Raw genomic sequence first — 12308 nt, 5'->3', positions numbered from 1 at the left:
TTGGCTGCGGTCCGAGAGAAAAGAGTTTAGCAAATCCCATGCTTTTCGCCGAATCCCTCCTTTCCTTAGACGATCCATCAACAAGCCGTGATGGACCGTATCGAACGCTCCCGATAGGTCCAGAAGGATCAAGGCCGCTCTGCCTCCCTGATCCACTGCCGACCTAATTTTTTCCGTGGCATTGATCAGAGCGGATTCGGTACTATGTCCTTCCCGGAATCCATATTGGGAAGCATCAAACAGAAGGGTATTCTTCATAAAGGCAGTAAGTTGTTGATTCATTGCCTTTTCAACTAGTTTAGCTGGAAGAGGCAGACGGGAAATGGGCCGGAAGTTGTTTGGATCCGAAGGGTCCAGACTAGGTTTTTTTAGTAGTGGAAGAATGGAGGCCTCCTTCCAGATTTTTGGGAATTTCCCTCCTTCGAACATTCCATTAAAAATAGGAGTAAGATAGGAGGCTATGGAGACAGGGGCCAATTTAATAATTTTCATAGGGCAAGGATCCAATGGAGACCCGGAGTTTGCTTTAGCAAGTAATTCCAATGTGTCCTGCAAGGTTAGTGGCCTGAAAGCCTCCAAGGTATCCGCTGGCATAGCCAAATCATCAACCTCCAGCTCGATCTCGCGACCAATCCTAATTGAATCACCAAGGCTAGTGAAGATGTTATTAACTTTGGTTTGAAAAAATAGCGCAATTTTTTCACAAAGCTCTGTGCTTGACTGGACGGGGGCTGGTTTGACTGAGGACAGGTTGGTAATTGCGAGAGAGAGCTCTTTAGCAGAGTTTTTAGCCGCCTCTATCTGAGCGGCATTAAACTTCTGTTTAGCAGCACGTAACATATGTTTATATGTAACCATGCTTGCCAGATATATCGCCTTTTCCTTATCCGAATAGCCCTTCCTCCAATTCCGTTCAAGTCTCTTGCATATGCATTTTTGCAATTTTAGTTCCTGCGAATACCAGGGGGCTGAGGGAACCATTCTTTTAAGTACGGCCAATTTGGGAGGTGCAAGGTCTATGCAAGCCTGCGTAAGCCATTTCGTGTAGGAAGAGGCAGCCTCCTCCATATCGCTGGCAATGGGTGTGAGAGAAGCTGTTAATACCATAGATAGGGTCTCTGCTTCCACCCTATTCCATGCTCTAACTTTCTTCTGTTCGCGTTGGTACCTCCCATTGGATATGTGGGGTTTAACTGTAAGATTGAACAGAACTCCAGCATGGTCTGACCAAGCCAGCGGCAGAAGGCCCGAGAAAGATAACTCAGGAATGTTTGAATAAACCCCATTGAGGGTATGTCCCGCCAAATGCGAGGGACCCGTTACTTGCTGGGAGAGCTCTGCGGCTTCCATAAGATGTAGTAGGCGTGCCGTTTCCGGGTCGTCAGCCCGCTCCAGATAAAAATTGAAATCACCTAGTATAGTATGGGAATTCCCCAGCGAGGCGTCCTCTAAGAGGGTTCCTAGCGCAGGAAAGAAAGAGGATTTAGCGCCGGGAGGTCTATATATAAGGATGCCCTTAAATGAAAAATGGTTAGTTAACCTCAGGTTAAACGCAAGTGCCTCGCAAGCAGGCAGGTTAAGCGCTTTACAAGTTCCCTGGATCGAACTATGATAGAGGATGGCCAGACTGCCTCCCCTCTTGTCTGGTCTGTTAAGCACCTCACACTGAAAACCAGGGGGGGTGGCTTTAACTAGGTCTGGCCCGGACGCCTCGTCCGTCTAGGTTTCTGTAATGAAGGCGATATTAATGCCTAGGTCAATCGGTAAATTAGCACATTCCGTGCTATGTTTTACCAACGATCTGGCATTTATAAGAATGCAGCCAAAATTCTCCGTGGAACCTTTAGCAAAGAGTACAGCCTCCTTCAAGGCTTTGATGGGTTCAAAACATACTGTCGGAAGCGGCGTTCCACAATTGGGACAGGAATCTGGGGGCAGGCTATTACTAGCCTCAGCCCTCAGGCGCTCACAATTGGCATGACTTCCCCCCCATTTAGCTCCATCAAAGCTTCTCTAGAGTAATAGTATTGTCTATGCGGACCTAAAAGCAATTGGCCAGGGATTGTGACGCCGAGCGCGACCTGGGCGCGGACGGGCGCAGACGGGCTTGCCTTAGGCGCGCCTTTGGCGCGTCAGCGGCACGGCCGCGCCAGCGCCCCTAAAGTAGGCGGCTACCGCTCAACTAGACTGCCAACCAGTCCGTCCCTTCAAGATGGCCGCCGCTGCCCGGAGGACCCCACTCCACAGGCAACGCCTGCTCGGGTCCGGGACGACGTCAGCTAAGTGGGAGAAGCAGCAATTCGCAGCTAAATCTAAAATTACGTACAGGCTAAGAACAGTTGTGCAAAATTGGCAAGTAGCGCGTTAAAAGAGTCAATCAATAGCAGCAAAATCACAGTCACCTCAGTGCGAGAATCGCTCCCAAAATCTAGCGTGTAGATTTTTCCCTACTCCCGGCTCAAGCCTCAGGAGTGAATGGACGCTGCGCGGTCGCGCCAGCGCCCCTAAAGTAGGCGGCTACCGCTCAACTAGACTGCCAACCAGTCCGTCCCTTCAAGATGGCCGCCGCTGCCCGGAGGACCCCGGTCCACAGGCAACGCCTGCTCGGGTCGGGGACGGCGTCAGGTAAGTGGGAGAAGCAGCAATTCGCAGCTAAATCTAAAATTACGTACAGGCTAAAAACAGTTGTGCAAAATTGGCAAGTAGCGCGTTAAAAGAGTCAATCAATAGCAGCAAAATCACAGTCACCTCAGTGCGAGAATCGCTCCCAAAATCTAGCATGTAGATTTTTCCCTACTCCCGGCTCAAGCCTCAGGAGTGAATGGAATGGTGAAGATTAATATGCTGCAGTAGTTTCCAGTATTTGTCCAAGATAAAGTCTGGGTATTTAGTGCTTTCAACAATAGTTAGCTTGCTATCCAGTACTGATATTGCTCTAAGACACTTTTTTGCAGGGCTGTGATCAAGCTGTGTGAGATGAGCAGAAATAGAATCCAGTCTTAGTTTCAGCTGTTGGTGTGACATCTAAGGTTATATCTCTATGAAGAGGTGCAAGAGCTATTCTACATCTAGTAGAGAAAAGATATTCATTTAAGGTGGTATGTCCTCATCGTAGAAGTAGTAATTGATGTTTGATTGGTTTTGTATGGATGCACATTTTCAGATAAAATGTAAATAGTTTAAGCTAAAGTATTTTTCTTTGGGACCCTGTTTGAGATATCTGTATTAGAGTGGGAGGTAGTTAAGTTTGATGGGCTGCAGACCATTATTTTGCAGGAATGAGGAGAACAAGTTCAGTACCGTCCCACTAAGACCCATTTATTTGCTGAGCATTTTCAGGCGAGAGGTGTAGTCAAACATCTCAGATATGTCTAGGAGGATGAAGAGATATGAGCAGTTGTCATCCTTGAGATTTTGGGCAGTATGTTAGAGTTTCTGTTTCCATGCTACATCCTGCTCTAAATTCCAAATGCAGATCATCAAATAGTTTTTTCTCTTTTAACAAGCTTTTGAGTTAGGGTTCCATGCAAATCTGTAATGCTTTGGCTGGGAATAGTGGATTTGTGGATGAGTGGAAGTTACGAAGAACCTTTGGGTTATGCACTTGTTGTTTTAGGAATAGTTTGACCAGGACTGTATTAATTTATGGTATGTGATGCAGATGTGTAGAGTGCACTGTCACCCGAGAGGGTATCCTGACGTGAACCTAGGCACGCCTAGGGCCTATTGGGACAATTCAAAAAGCCATGACTTCAGCTTGTTGCTGAATTCAAGAAGAGAGAAGGAGACTCTTATGTGTAGTGGCAGGTTGTTCCATGCTTTAGGAGTAATGTAAGAAAATACTTGAACACCAGATCTGGTTTTCCATCTGCATGCATTGGATTTATGAAAGTAGGAGTATGGATGAGCAGAGGTGTCTGGAGGGTTTGTGAAAGCAGATGCGATGGTATGCTGAGGCAGTGTTATGTAGTCCCTGAAAAGTGTGCGTGAGAAGTTCGTATTCTGCTTTTTCGTGCATGCGGAGCCAGTGGAGCTCCTTAAGGTGTGTTGCAATGTTAGTGCGGCATGTGAGGTTGAGATGGATTCGGGGAGCTAATTTCTGAATGGTCTGCAGTTTTCTGGTTAATTATTCTTCATCCTTGCATGAAGGGTGTTCGCATAGTCCAGCTTGCTTGTAAAGACAGTGTGGTCGAGGGTTTCGAGGAGCCATTTGAAAATCTTCCTCAGCATCTTCAGGGTATGGAAGCATGAGGCAGTGACGGTATTGACTTGGCCAGTCACGTTGAGTCTACTGTCAATGATGATCCTGAGGTTCATGAAGTGGGTGGCGGGGGCTGTCCTAGCTCTGATGTGCTCTTCCCAGTTATCATGATTTCTGTCTAGTCAGTGTTTGGCCTTAGACATTTGTTCTTAATCTAGTGGGCAATTTCAGTCAAGAAGGCTTTGAACTTGATCAGTGTCTTCCCCAAGAGGGAGAGAATGAGTTATGTGTCATCGGCACAGGAGAGGACATTGATATAATTGGAGCGGATGATGACAGCTAGAGGGGTCATGTATGCGTTGAAGAGGGCCGGGTTCAGAGAGGATCCTTACAGCAGGCAAGTTTGCAGGCATCCGAGGTGTACCGTGCCAGGAGCAGAGACGTCAAAGTGAGTATCCTTTGAGTCCGATGTCATTTAGGCATTGGATGAGAATGGGGTGGGAGGCTGTGTTAAATGCTGCGACGAGGTCCAGGAGGATGAGGGCCACTGTGTCTCTTCTGTCCATAGTCATGCAGATGTTATCCATGGCAGCGATTGGTACAGTTTCCATGCTGTGATTGGTGTGAGAGTTCGGTGGTTGTTGTATTCCACGAGGTGTCTGTTGATTTTCTCTTAGACCTTCACCGGGAATGGTAGTAGGGAGCTTGGTCTGTAGTTGGTGAGCGTTAAAGGGTCTGCAGAAGGTTTCTTCAGCAATGGGAGGAGAATTGTGTGTTTCCAAGTATCTGGGAAGGTCATGGATGTGGTGGAAGCAGTCCGAATGGTTGTGAGAATGGCGCTGATTGGTTACTGTCCTGTGCAATAGGTGTGATGGGAGCAGGGGTCCGATACAGGTAATCAGAAGCGTTTATGAGTGATTATGAGCTTCAGTCAGTCCAGAATTACCGTTCCCCCAATCTGTTTGAAGTGAGAGAGTGAGATGTGCTTGGAGTGAAGAGATGAGGATCTTTGCAATGGTTGTCATTAGTACATCTTGTTTGATATATTCGAATGAAGGCAAAGAGGGAGGAGCATTCATCTCTTCCTTCTTTAGATGTGTTCAATATTGTCGTATGGGTAAGTATTGTCGATTGTTTAATGATTACATACTCTTTTTGTGGTGACACATGGCTTAGTCTATTTCTTTTTTTTAATAAAGGTGGCATTAGCCTCACATATCTGATTCTGGTAAGTACTTCTCTCTCAGCATAGTTAGGTGAGGTTTCTATGTTGATGGGTTTTTTTTCCATCCAGATTAGATCTGTAGCTCTGGAAGAGTTTTCTCTTCATTGACGCCCTTCAACTATTAATCTGCAGATTTATTGGTTTTCTGCCTTTGACCAGTAGTGCTGGAACAAGAGTGCATGATGTCCTGCAACACCCCCTCATAAAGTGAAAGATCAGTAGGAAAATTAATGCCGCATTTTACAGCATTTCTTTTCAGATACATTAACTTGGAAAATCAATTATTATGCATAATAGAACCATAAAAACAGAAAATTCTGCTTGAATAAACTACTGCCATACCTTTATAATGCAAATCTGTGTTTAGGTCTGTCTGACAACATTTTTTAATTTGAAATTAATAATACCCTGGCTAGAGCACATGAGAAGGTGAACGGAGAAAGTATTTTCAAACAGTTCTCTAAACACCTGCTTCTTATAAAGTTTGGAACTATTTGAAAAAGTATTACTCTCGTTGAAATGAGACATGTTAGGTCTCAATAAAGGGGTGAAGCTGTTTCAGAGATGTCAAAAGCTACATATGCACACTAAGGGGGTCATTATGATAGCGGGCAAATCGTTCATCGCCCGTATGGTGGTGGTGATCCGCCCGCCAAAACCTACCACCCGCATGACTTTTCCCCCCGCCACATTACGATGGCGGGGGGACCCCTGCAGACGAGAAGACCGTCCGCTGGTTTTCCGCCGGTAGGCAATCTGCCCGATTGCCTACAGGGCGGAAAAGCCAAGGAATATGGTGGCGGTGCAAGGCACCGCCATCCATATTTGGATGATGGCGGGGAATTGCCTTTCCATGGCTGGCGGAGACCCTGCCATGGAAAGGCCGGCAGTTTTGACTTTGGGGGCCCGTTGCGGGCCCCCAGGGTGTTCGGGGGTGCACAGGGGGGTACCATTGTGATGGACATGGTGGCAGGCACCTCCTGGTGCCTATCACCTTCTGCATGACAATGCACACAGTGCATTCCCAGCATTGTGGCGGGCGGTGCTGTGAGCACCGCCCGCCACAATGCTGGGAATGGAGGATGCCACCGCCACAGTGGCGGTGGCATCCTAATTGCAGATCAATTATCATAACCTTGAAGGATTTGGTATTATCAGAAACAGAGGGCCTCATTTATGAAAAGTGATGCATCGCTGAAAGAAAACAGCGATGCGCCGCTTTTCATTGCGCCCTCCTTGCGACACCAATGATGCGTCATATTTGCAGTATGACGCATCATGTCGCAAGGAGTTACAGATACGGCAGTATTTCTGACGTATCTGGAGGTGCAAAAAAGACGCATTGCTGGGGTGTGTCACAAAAGTGACGCAACTCCAGCAATGGGTCATTACACATGGGCAGGGGTAAGATATTGATCATTTGCGTCCTAGAAGTGGTGCAGTGAAATCTTATAGATTTCACTGCGTCACTTCTACGACCCTTTCTTGCGTAGGAACGCCCCCCTGCATACATTATACCTGGCGCAGGTGTAATGTGGCGCAGGGGTTTACAAAGTGACGCATCTACCTAGATGAGTCACTTTGTAAATATGGTGCAACAAGGGTCATTTTTTACGCCGCTGGTGCGTCACAAAAAGGGACCCACCGGCGGTGCAAAAGTGACGCAAGGGCTCACAAATAAGCCCCAGAGTGGTTAGCCAGGAGAAGTATTGTTCAGGTAGCACAGTACAGAGTGGAGCACATTTAAAGCCTGGGTATAAAGACAGCAGTTCAGAAAGAAACCCTTCTGTACATCCTGGGCTCAAATGTCACACACACATTTCTGAAGAGTCATTTTCCGCCCTACTAGTAACTGCAGCAAATAATTAAGGTCTAGCTCTTAGCTCAGTAAGACTTCGAGCTGGCCTTCCACTGGGTGTTTACATAGGTTTCACACCTTTGAGAGGCTGTCTGCATTGAGAATATGCACTGCGTTCAAGTGTATCAATACAATGTAAAATTCAAGTTTTGGGTATATTTTAAAATTGGCAGTTTCCATACTTGCTTGCTCACTAATGTCCTATAATACGACGTAAATGATGTCATATGTTATAACATCTCTGTCTAGGCTATGTAGGTTTTGTAACGTCCATTGTTTGGAATTTTGGTTGTCCAGATTTTGCTACTTTAGTCCAGTTCAGTGCGAGCAGGATGAGTGAGTGCTCTAACCAGTCTACTAGTCTTAGGGTGTCAAGCTTTAAAAATGCATCTTTTGCATTTAGTAAGTCCGATGGGAGCCTCTCATGTATACGGGCAACTTCCATTTGTCGCTAAGAATATTGTTGTCCTGGTAAGAGCACAACAGAGATAGGCTGGGTCTTTTTGGTTGCCCCATTGTAAGTTGAAGTTTACTAGGATTTTTTTTGTTGTCTCTGAAGTTGTTCTGAAAAAATGTTCTCTGGAAAGTAGTCAGTGACATGCATTTTGATAGGATTTGTGTCAATCGTCCTGATTTGCATTAGTAGGCATTCGAAAGTCGTTTGTTGCTCTGTTTTTACATTTCTGCACGTGATGTCCATCTTGGGACTGACCACCTATTTTCTTATTGATTTGTTGATTTTTACTTGCCTGATAATGAAGTAGCCTAATGGAACCAAAGAAACTATTGTTTTTTGGGAGGCTTTGCGAAGTCACGTTTCATTTGTAATATCTGGTCCATATTGTGCTGGTTGATTACCTCAGCTAATTCTAGGCTATGATTTGTGGACATCATAAGGCATCATACGCATAAGGCACATAAGAGAGGAGTGGTGGGTGATAGATTTGAAGACCTTATTGGTTTTTTTTCTAGCAGGCTCTTCTGTATAAAAACTTTTTCCAGGGTTTGTTGCATTGAATTTATTTTTTCTTTTTCACAGGGATGGATTGTCCATAATCTCAGCTTTTTTGCTTTATTCATGTAGAAGGTTATTAGACCTGGTATCCTTGGTGCGGTTTCCCTTGCCTTTTTTCCTTCTGACCTCCTGTTTTGCTGTGTTCATTTTTGCTGGCTTTACGATTCCGGGCATTTTACCACTGCTAACAAGTACTAAAGTGTATGTGCTCTGTACAATAAACATGGTAACAGTGGCTTATCCACAATTGGCATATTTAATTTACTCATAAGTCCTTTGTAAAGTGCACTCCATGTGCCCAGGGCTTGTACATTAGATGCTACTAGTGGGCCTGCAGCACACATTCTGCCACCCACTTAAGTAGCACTTTAAACATCGCTTAGGCCTGCCACAGCAGAGCCTATGTCTGCAGTTTAAACTGCCATTTTGACTTGGAAAGTTAACCTACTTGCCAGACCCAAATCTTCCTTTTTATTACATGTAAGGCACTCCTAAGGTAGGCCCTAGGTATCCCTAAGGGCAAGATGCAGTGTATTGTATTTGAGATGTAGGACATGTACTTTTTCGTTTTACATGTCCTGGTAGTGAAATACTCTTAAATTTGTGTTTTTACTACTGCAATGCCATCTCTCCCATAGGTTAACATGGGGACTGCCATATAACATTTTATAAGTGTAGTTTCCCATTGGGATAGGATGGGAAAAACATATTTGGTGTCTTTGGACTCACAATATAAAAACACAACTTATGGTGAACTTGGTTTTCCAATTGCAGTACTGAAAATGACACTTTTAGAAATTTTGCATTTTCTTACTTAAATAAACCTTTAGGTTCCTTCTGCCTGTCCCTGAAATACACATCTGAAGAGGGTGACGGCTGGCTTCCAGCATTCCCTCCAGACAGCCACACACAAAGGCAGAGTAGGTGTGACTGAGCAGCCATCTACATGGTCATGGGTCATCCTTAGGCAGGATGAGAGGTAGGAGCTGACACTTGTGCCTGTCCCCACACAACTGGTTGCATATCCCCCTGTTGTGAAGGAAAGGCAGGGCCTTGGGCTCTTCAAAGCCTCCCTTTGACGTCGCCCTACTTTAAAGGCCAAATTGGGTATAAGTACTGGACCCCTGACACCATTAATTTAGGACACATTTGGATCAAAGGACATTCTGCCAGGAAGAAGAACTGCTGTGTTGTAGGAGGGACTGCCACTTTGCTTACTGCTTTGTTGTGTTGGCCTGCTGCCTGCTGATTGCTATGCTGTAAGAGGGACTGCCACATTGCTTACTGCTGTGCTGTGTTGGCCTGTTGGCTGCTGCTTTTTGCCTGGGAGTAAGAAGGACCCGACCTGCTATATACATCCATGAATACAAGTTTTTCCAAGGGCTTGCTGTCTTGCCTCCTGTTTTGAAGTGTCAGGGCCATCAAAGACTTCCTTCAACTCTGCTTCAGCTGCTGGACTTTGCTAACTGTGAGCCGTGCCCTTCCAAGAAGTGCCAATACAGTCCGGCCCCTTGAAAGTGGGTTATGCAGCTGTTTTCCTACACAATTCGATGCAGTGACGACCTTGCAGCTATCGGAACAATCACAGTGCCCTTTGACACAGCGCTGATTCGAGGACATCACTGCGCGGATCGACGATGGGGAAACTTGATTGCGAGGCTCAACGACGATGCAGCACCTGCATCATAAGCGGTTCAACACTGACAGGAGGGAAAACAACCTTTCCAACTCAACCACTACATCACACTACAGTTACAACGCAGTCATTACATCGCAACATCCTTTACAACGCATGTCACTATAACGCATCCATTTCATTGCATGTCACTACAACGCATGACACTACATCGCATGTCACTACAACGCAGGCATTACATCGCATGTCATTACAATGCATACCATTACAACGCATAGTACCCCTACAATATTCAACACTTACCCTACTGTTGCACCCCCTGGAGTTATAATAATAATTTTTACCCCTACACTATCCAACCCTTACCTTAAATGCAATGTAATGGTATGCGTTGTAATGGTATGCGTTGTAAAGGTGTAATGCGATGTAATGGAATGCGTTGTAAATATAGTTTAAAAACATTTGTTGAAGTGGTATGCAATGTAAATGTACCCCATTGCAAGGCTTGACGACGACGCATCGCCTGCATCCAAAGAGGTTCAATGACGACGCATTGCCTGCATTGAAAGAGGTTCAACAACGACGCGGGACCTGACGTGAAGGCTTGACACCGATGCATCTACCAGAAAGTGTGGATCGGAACCGACACATCAAGTCTTCGACGCAGACGCTTGATCCTTCCAAGGTACCTTTTCAGCGGGCCCTGCATGTGTCCTGTAGCTGGCCTGCACTGTCTCGCAGTCGGCCTGAACTTTGGATTTACCCCGGTCCAGCACGACCTCAAGTAAGTCCTAAAGCGCTATTTGCCTTTTACGCACTATATCGCATCTATTCTTTAAAAATTCATATCTCAAGTTCTACTTCTTGTATTTTTGTTATTTTGGTTGGTCTTGTTTTACTCAGATAAATATTCTCTATTTTTCTGAGCAAGTGGTGTTTTTACTGTGTTGCTGTAATTAAAGTGTTGCACAAATACTTTAAGCATTGCCTCTTAAGTTAAGCCTGACTGCTCTGTGCCAAGCAGCCAGAGGATGAGCACAAGTTAATTTCGGTTGTGTATATGACTTACCCTGACTAGGATTGTGGTCCCTATTTGAACAGGGTGCATACATACCTATGCCAACTAGAGACCTAATTTCTTACATTGGTCATCAGCGGTGAGGATAGGACATGTGTGCAGTACCTTACAGTAATTTGGTGTACATTACTATCCACATCTAAGACAAATTCTAATCAATTATCTCTGATCCCCATTTGGTATTTATTTCATGCTCTCTTTAAATTGGCTTTTTAATTTTTTCTATTCCCGCTGATTAGCATTTTTGCTTTTTTTCTAAATCATGTCTCTGATTGGAGGTCCCATAGCAGCACCTGCAAACATGGATTTTGAGTTGGCCAAGTTGGGGAAATGCACAGTGACCCAACTCGAGTATTTTTGGAAGGGGTTTATGGTTCCTACCAAGGGCGGCTTCACCTAGAAGGTGGAGCTACAAAAGACACTGATGGCCTGGTTGGATTCTAGGGATGCATCACAGGAAACCCCAGAGGAGGATATAGAGGATGAGGAGCAAATAGAGGATGATGATGATCTGGACAAGGATTCAATGGAGAATTTGGTACTGCCTGTGGGACAGGGGACAACCAGCCTGCATGCTCTCCTCCCACCCATGACAGGAAGCAGTGTGTCCTCTAAAGGCCTGTCTCCAGAGGAAGTGGAGGACAGGAGGGAAGAGAGGAAACTAAAATGACAACTTGCCAAACTAAAGCTTGAGGAAGAGGGTGAGCACAGGTTAATTATGGGTCTGTATCTGACTTAAGCGGACAAGGATTGTAGGCCCCTATTTGGACAGGGTGCATACTTCTTCCAACTAGAGACCCAATTTCTAACAAAGGCCATTCATTGTTTTTCTTGAGAGAAGAATGGCAGCTTGTTATCAAGGGATTGAAGCTTGGTATACGCTCCTGTTTGGCCATCACCAATGCATTTGGAAGGTTGCTGATTTTTGTGTTGATGATGTAGAGAACATATTGGGTTAGGACCCTCTCATGGTTAGGGGGGTTGGAGTGTGGTGTTTAGGTGTTTTGGGAAAGGATGTTATGTTTTACAGTTACTAAGCTTTTTCTCTAGTTGGCAGATTTAGCAATGGGGCCTGGGAATTATGAGTTGAGGGGGTGTGACTTTTGAAATGTGTTTGCAGGGGATGTGGTGGAGGTGAGGAAGCTGAGAGTATGTGTGTGGTGTTTGAGTGCTGTTGGGTCTCCATGCAAGGCTGTAGGCGTGATGTGGGTTTGAGCATAGTGTGTGCTGAGGGTGTTTGTTCATTTAGTCAGCAGGCTGACTAACATGGGAGAGGTGTGTTGAGTTAGAATTGT

Source organism: Triturus cristatus, chromosome 9 (assembly GCF_964204655.1).
Source record: "Triturus cristatus chromosome 9, aTriCri1.1, whole genome shotgun sequence".
Taxonomy (NCBI): domain Eukaryota; kingdom Metazoa; phylum Chordata; class Amphibia; order Caudata; family Salamandridae; genus Triturus; species Triturus cristatus.
Note: the sequence above shows the minus strand (reverse complement) of the source record.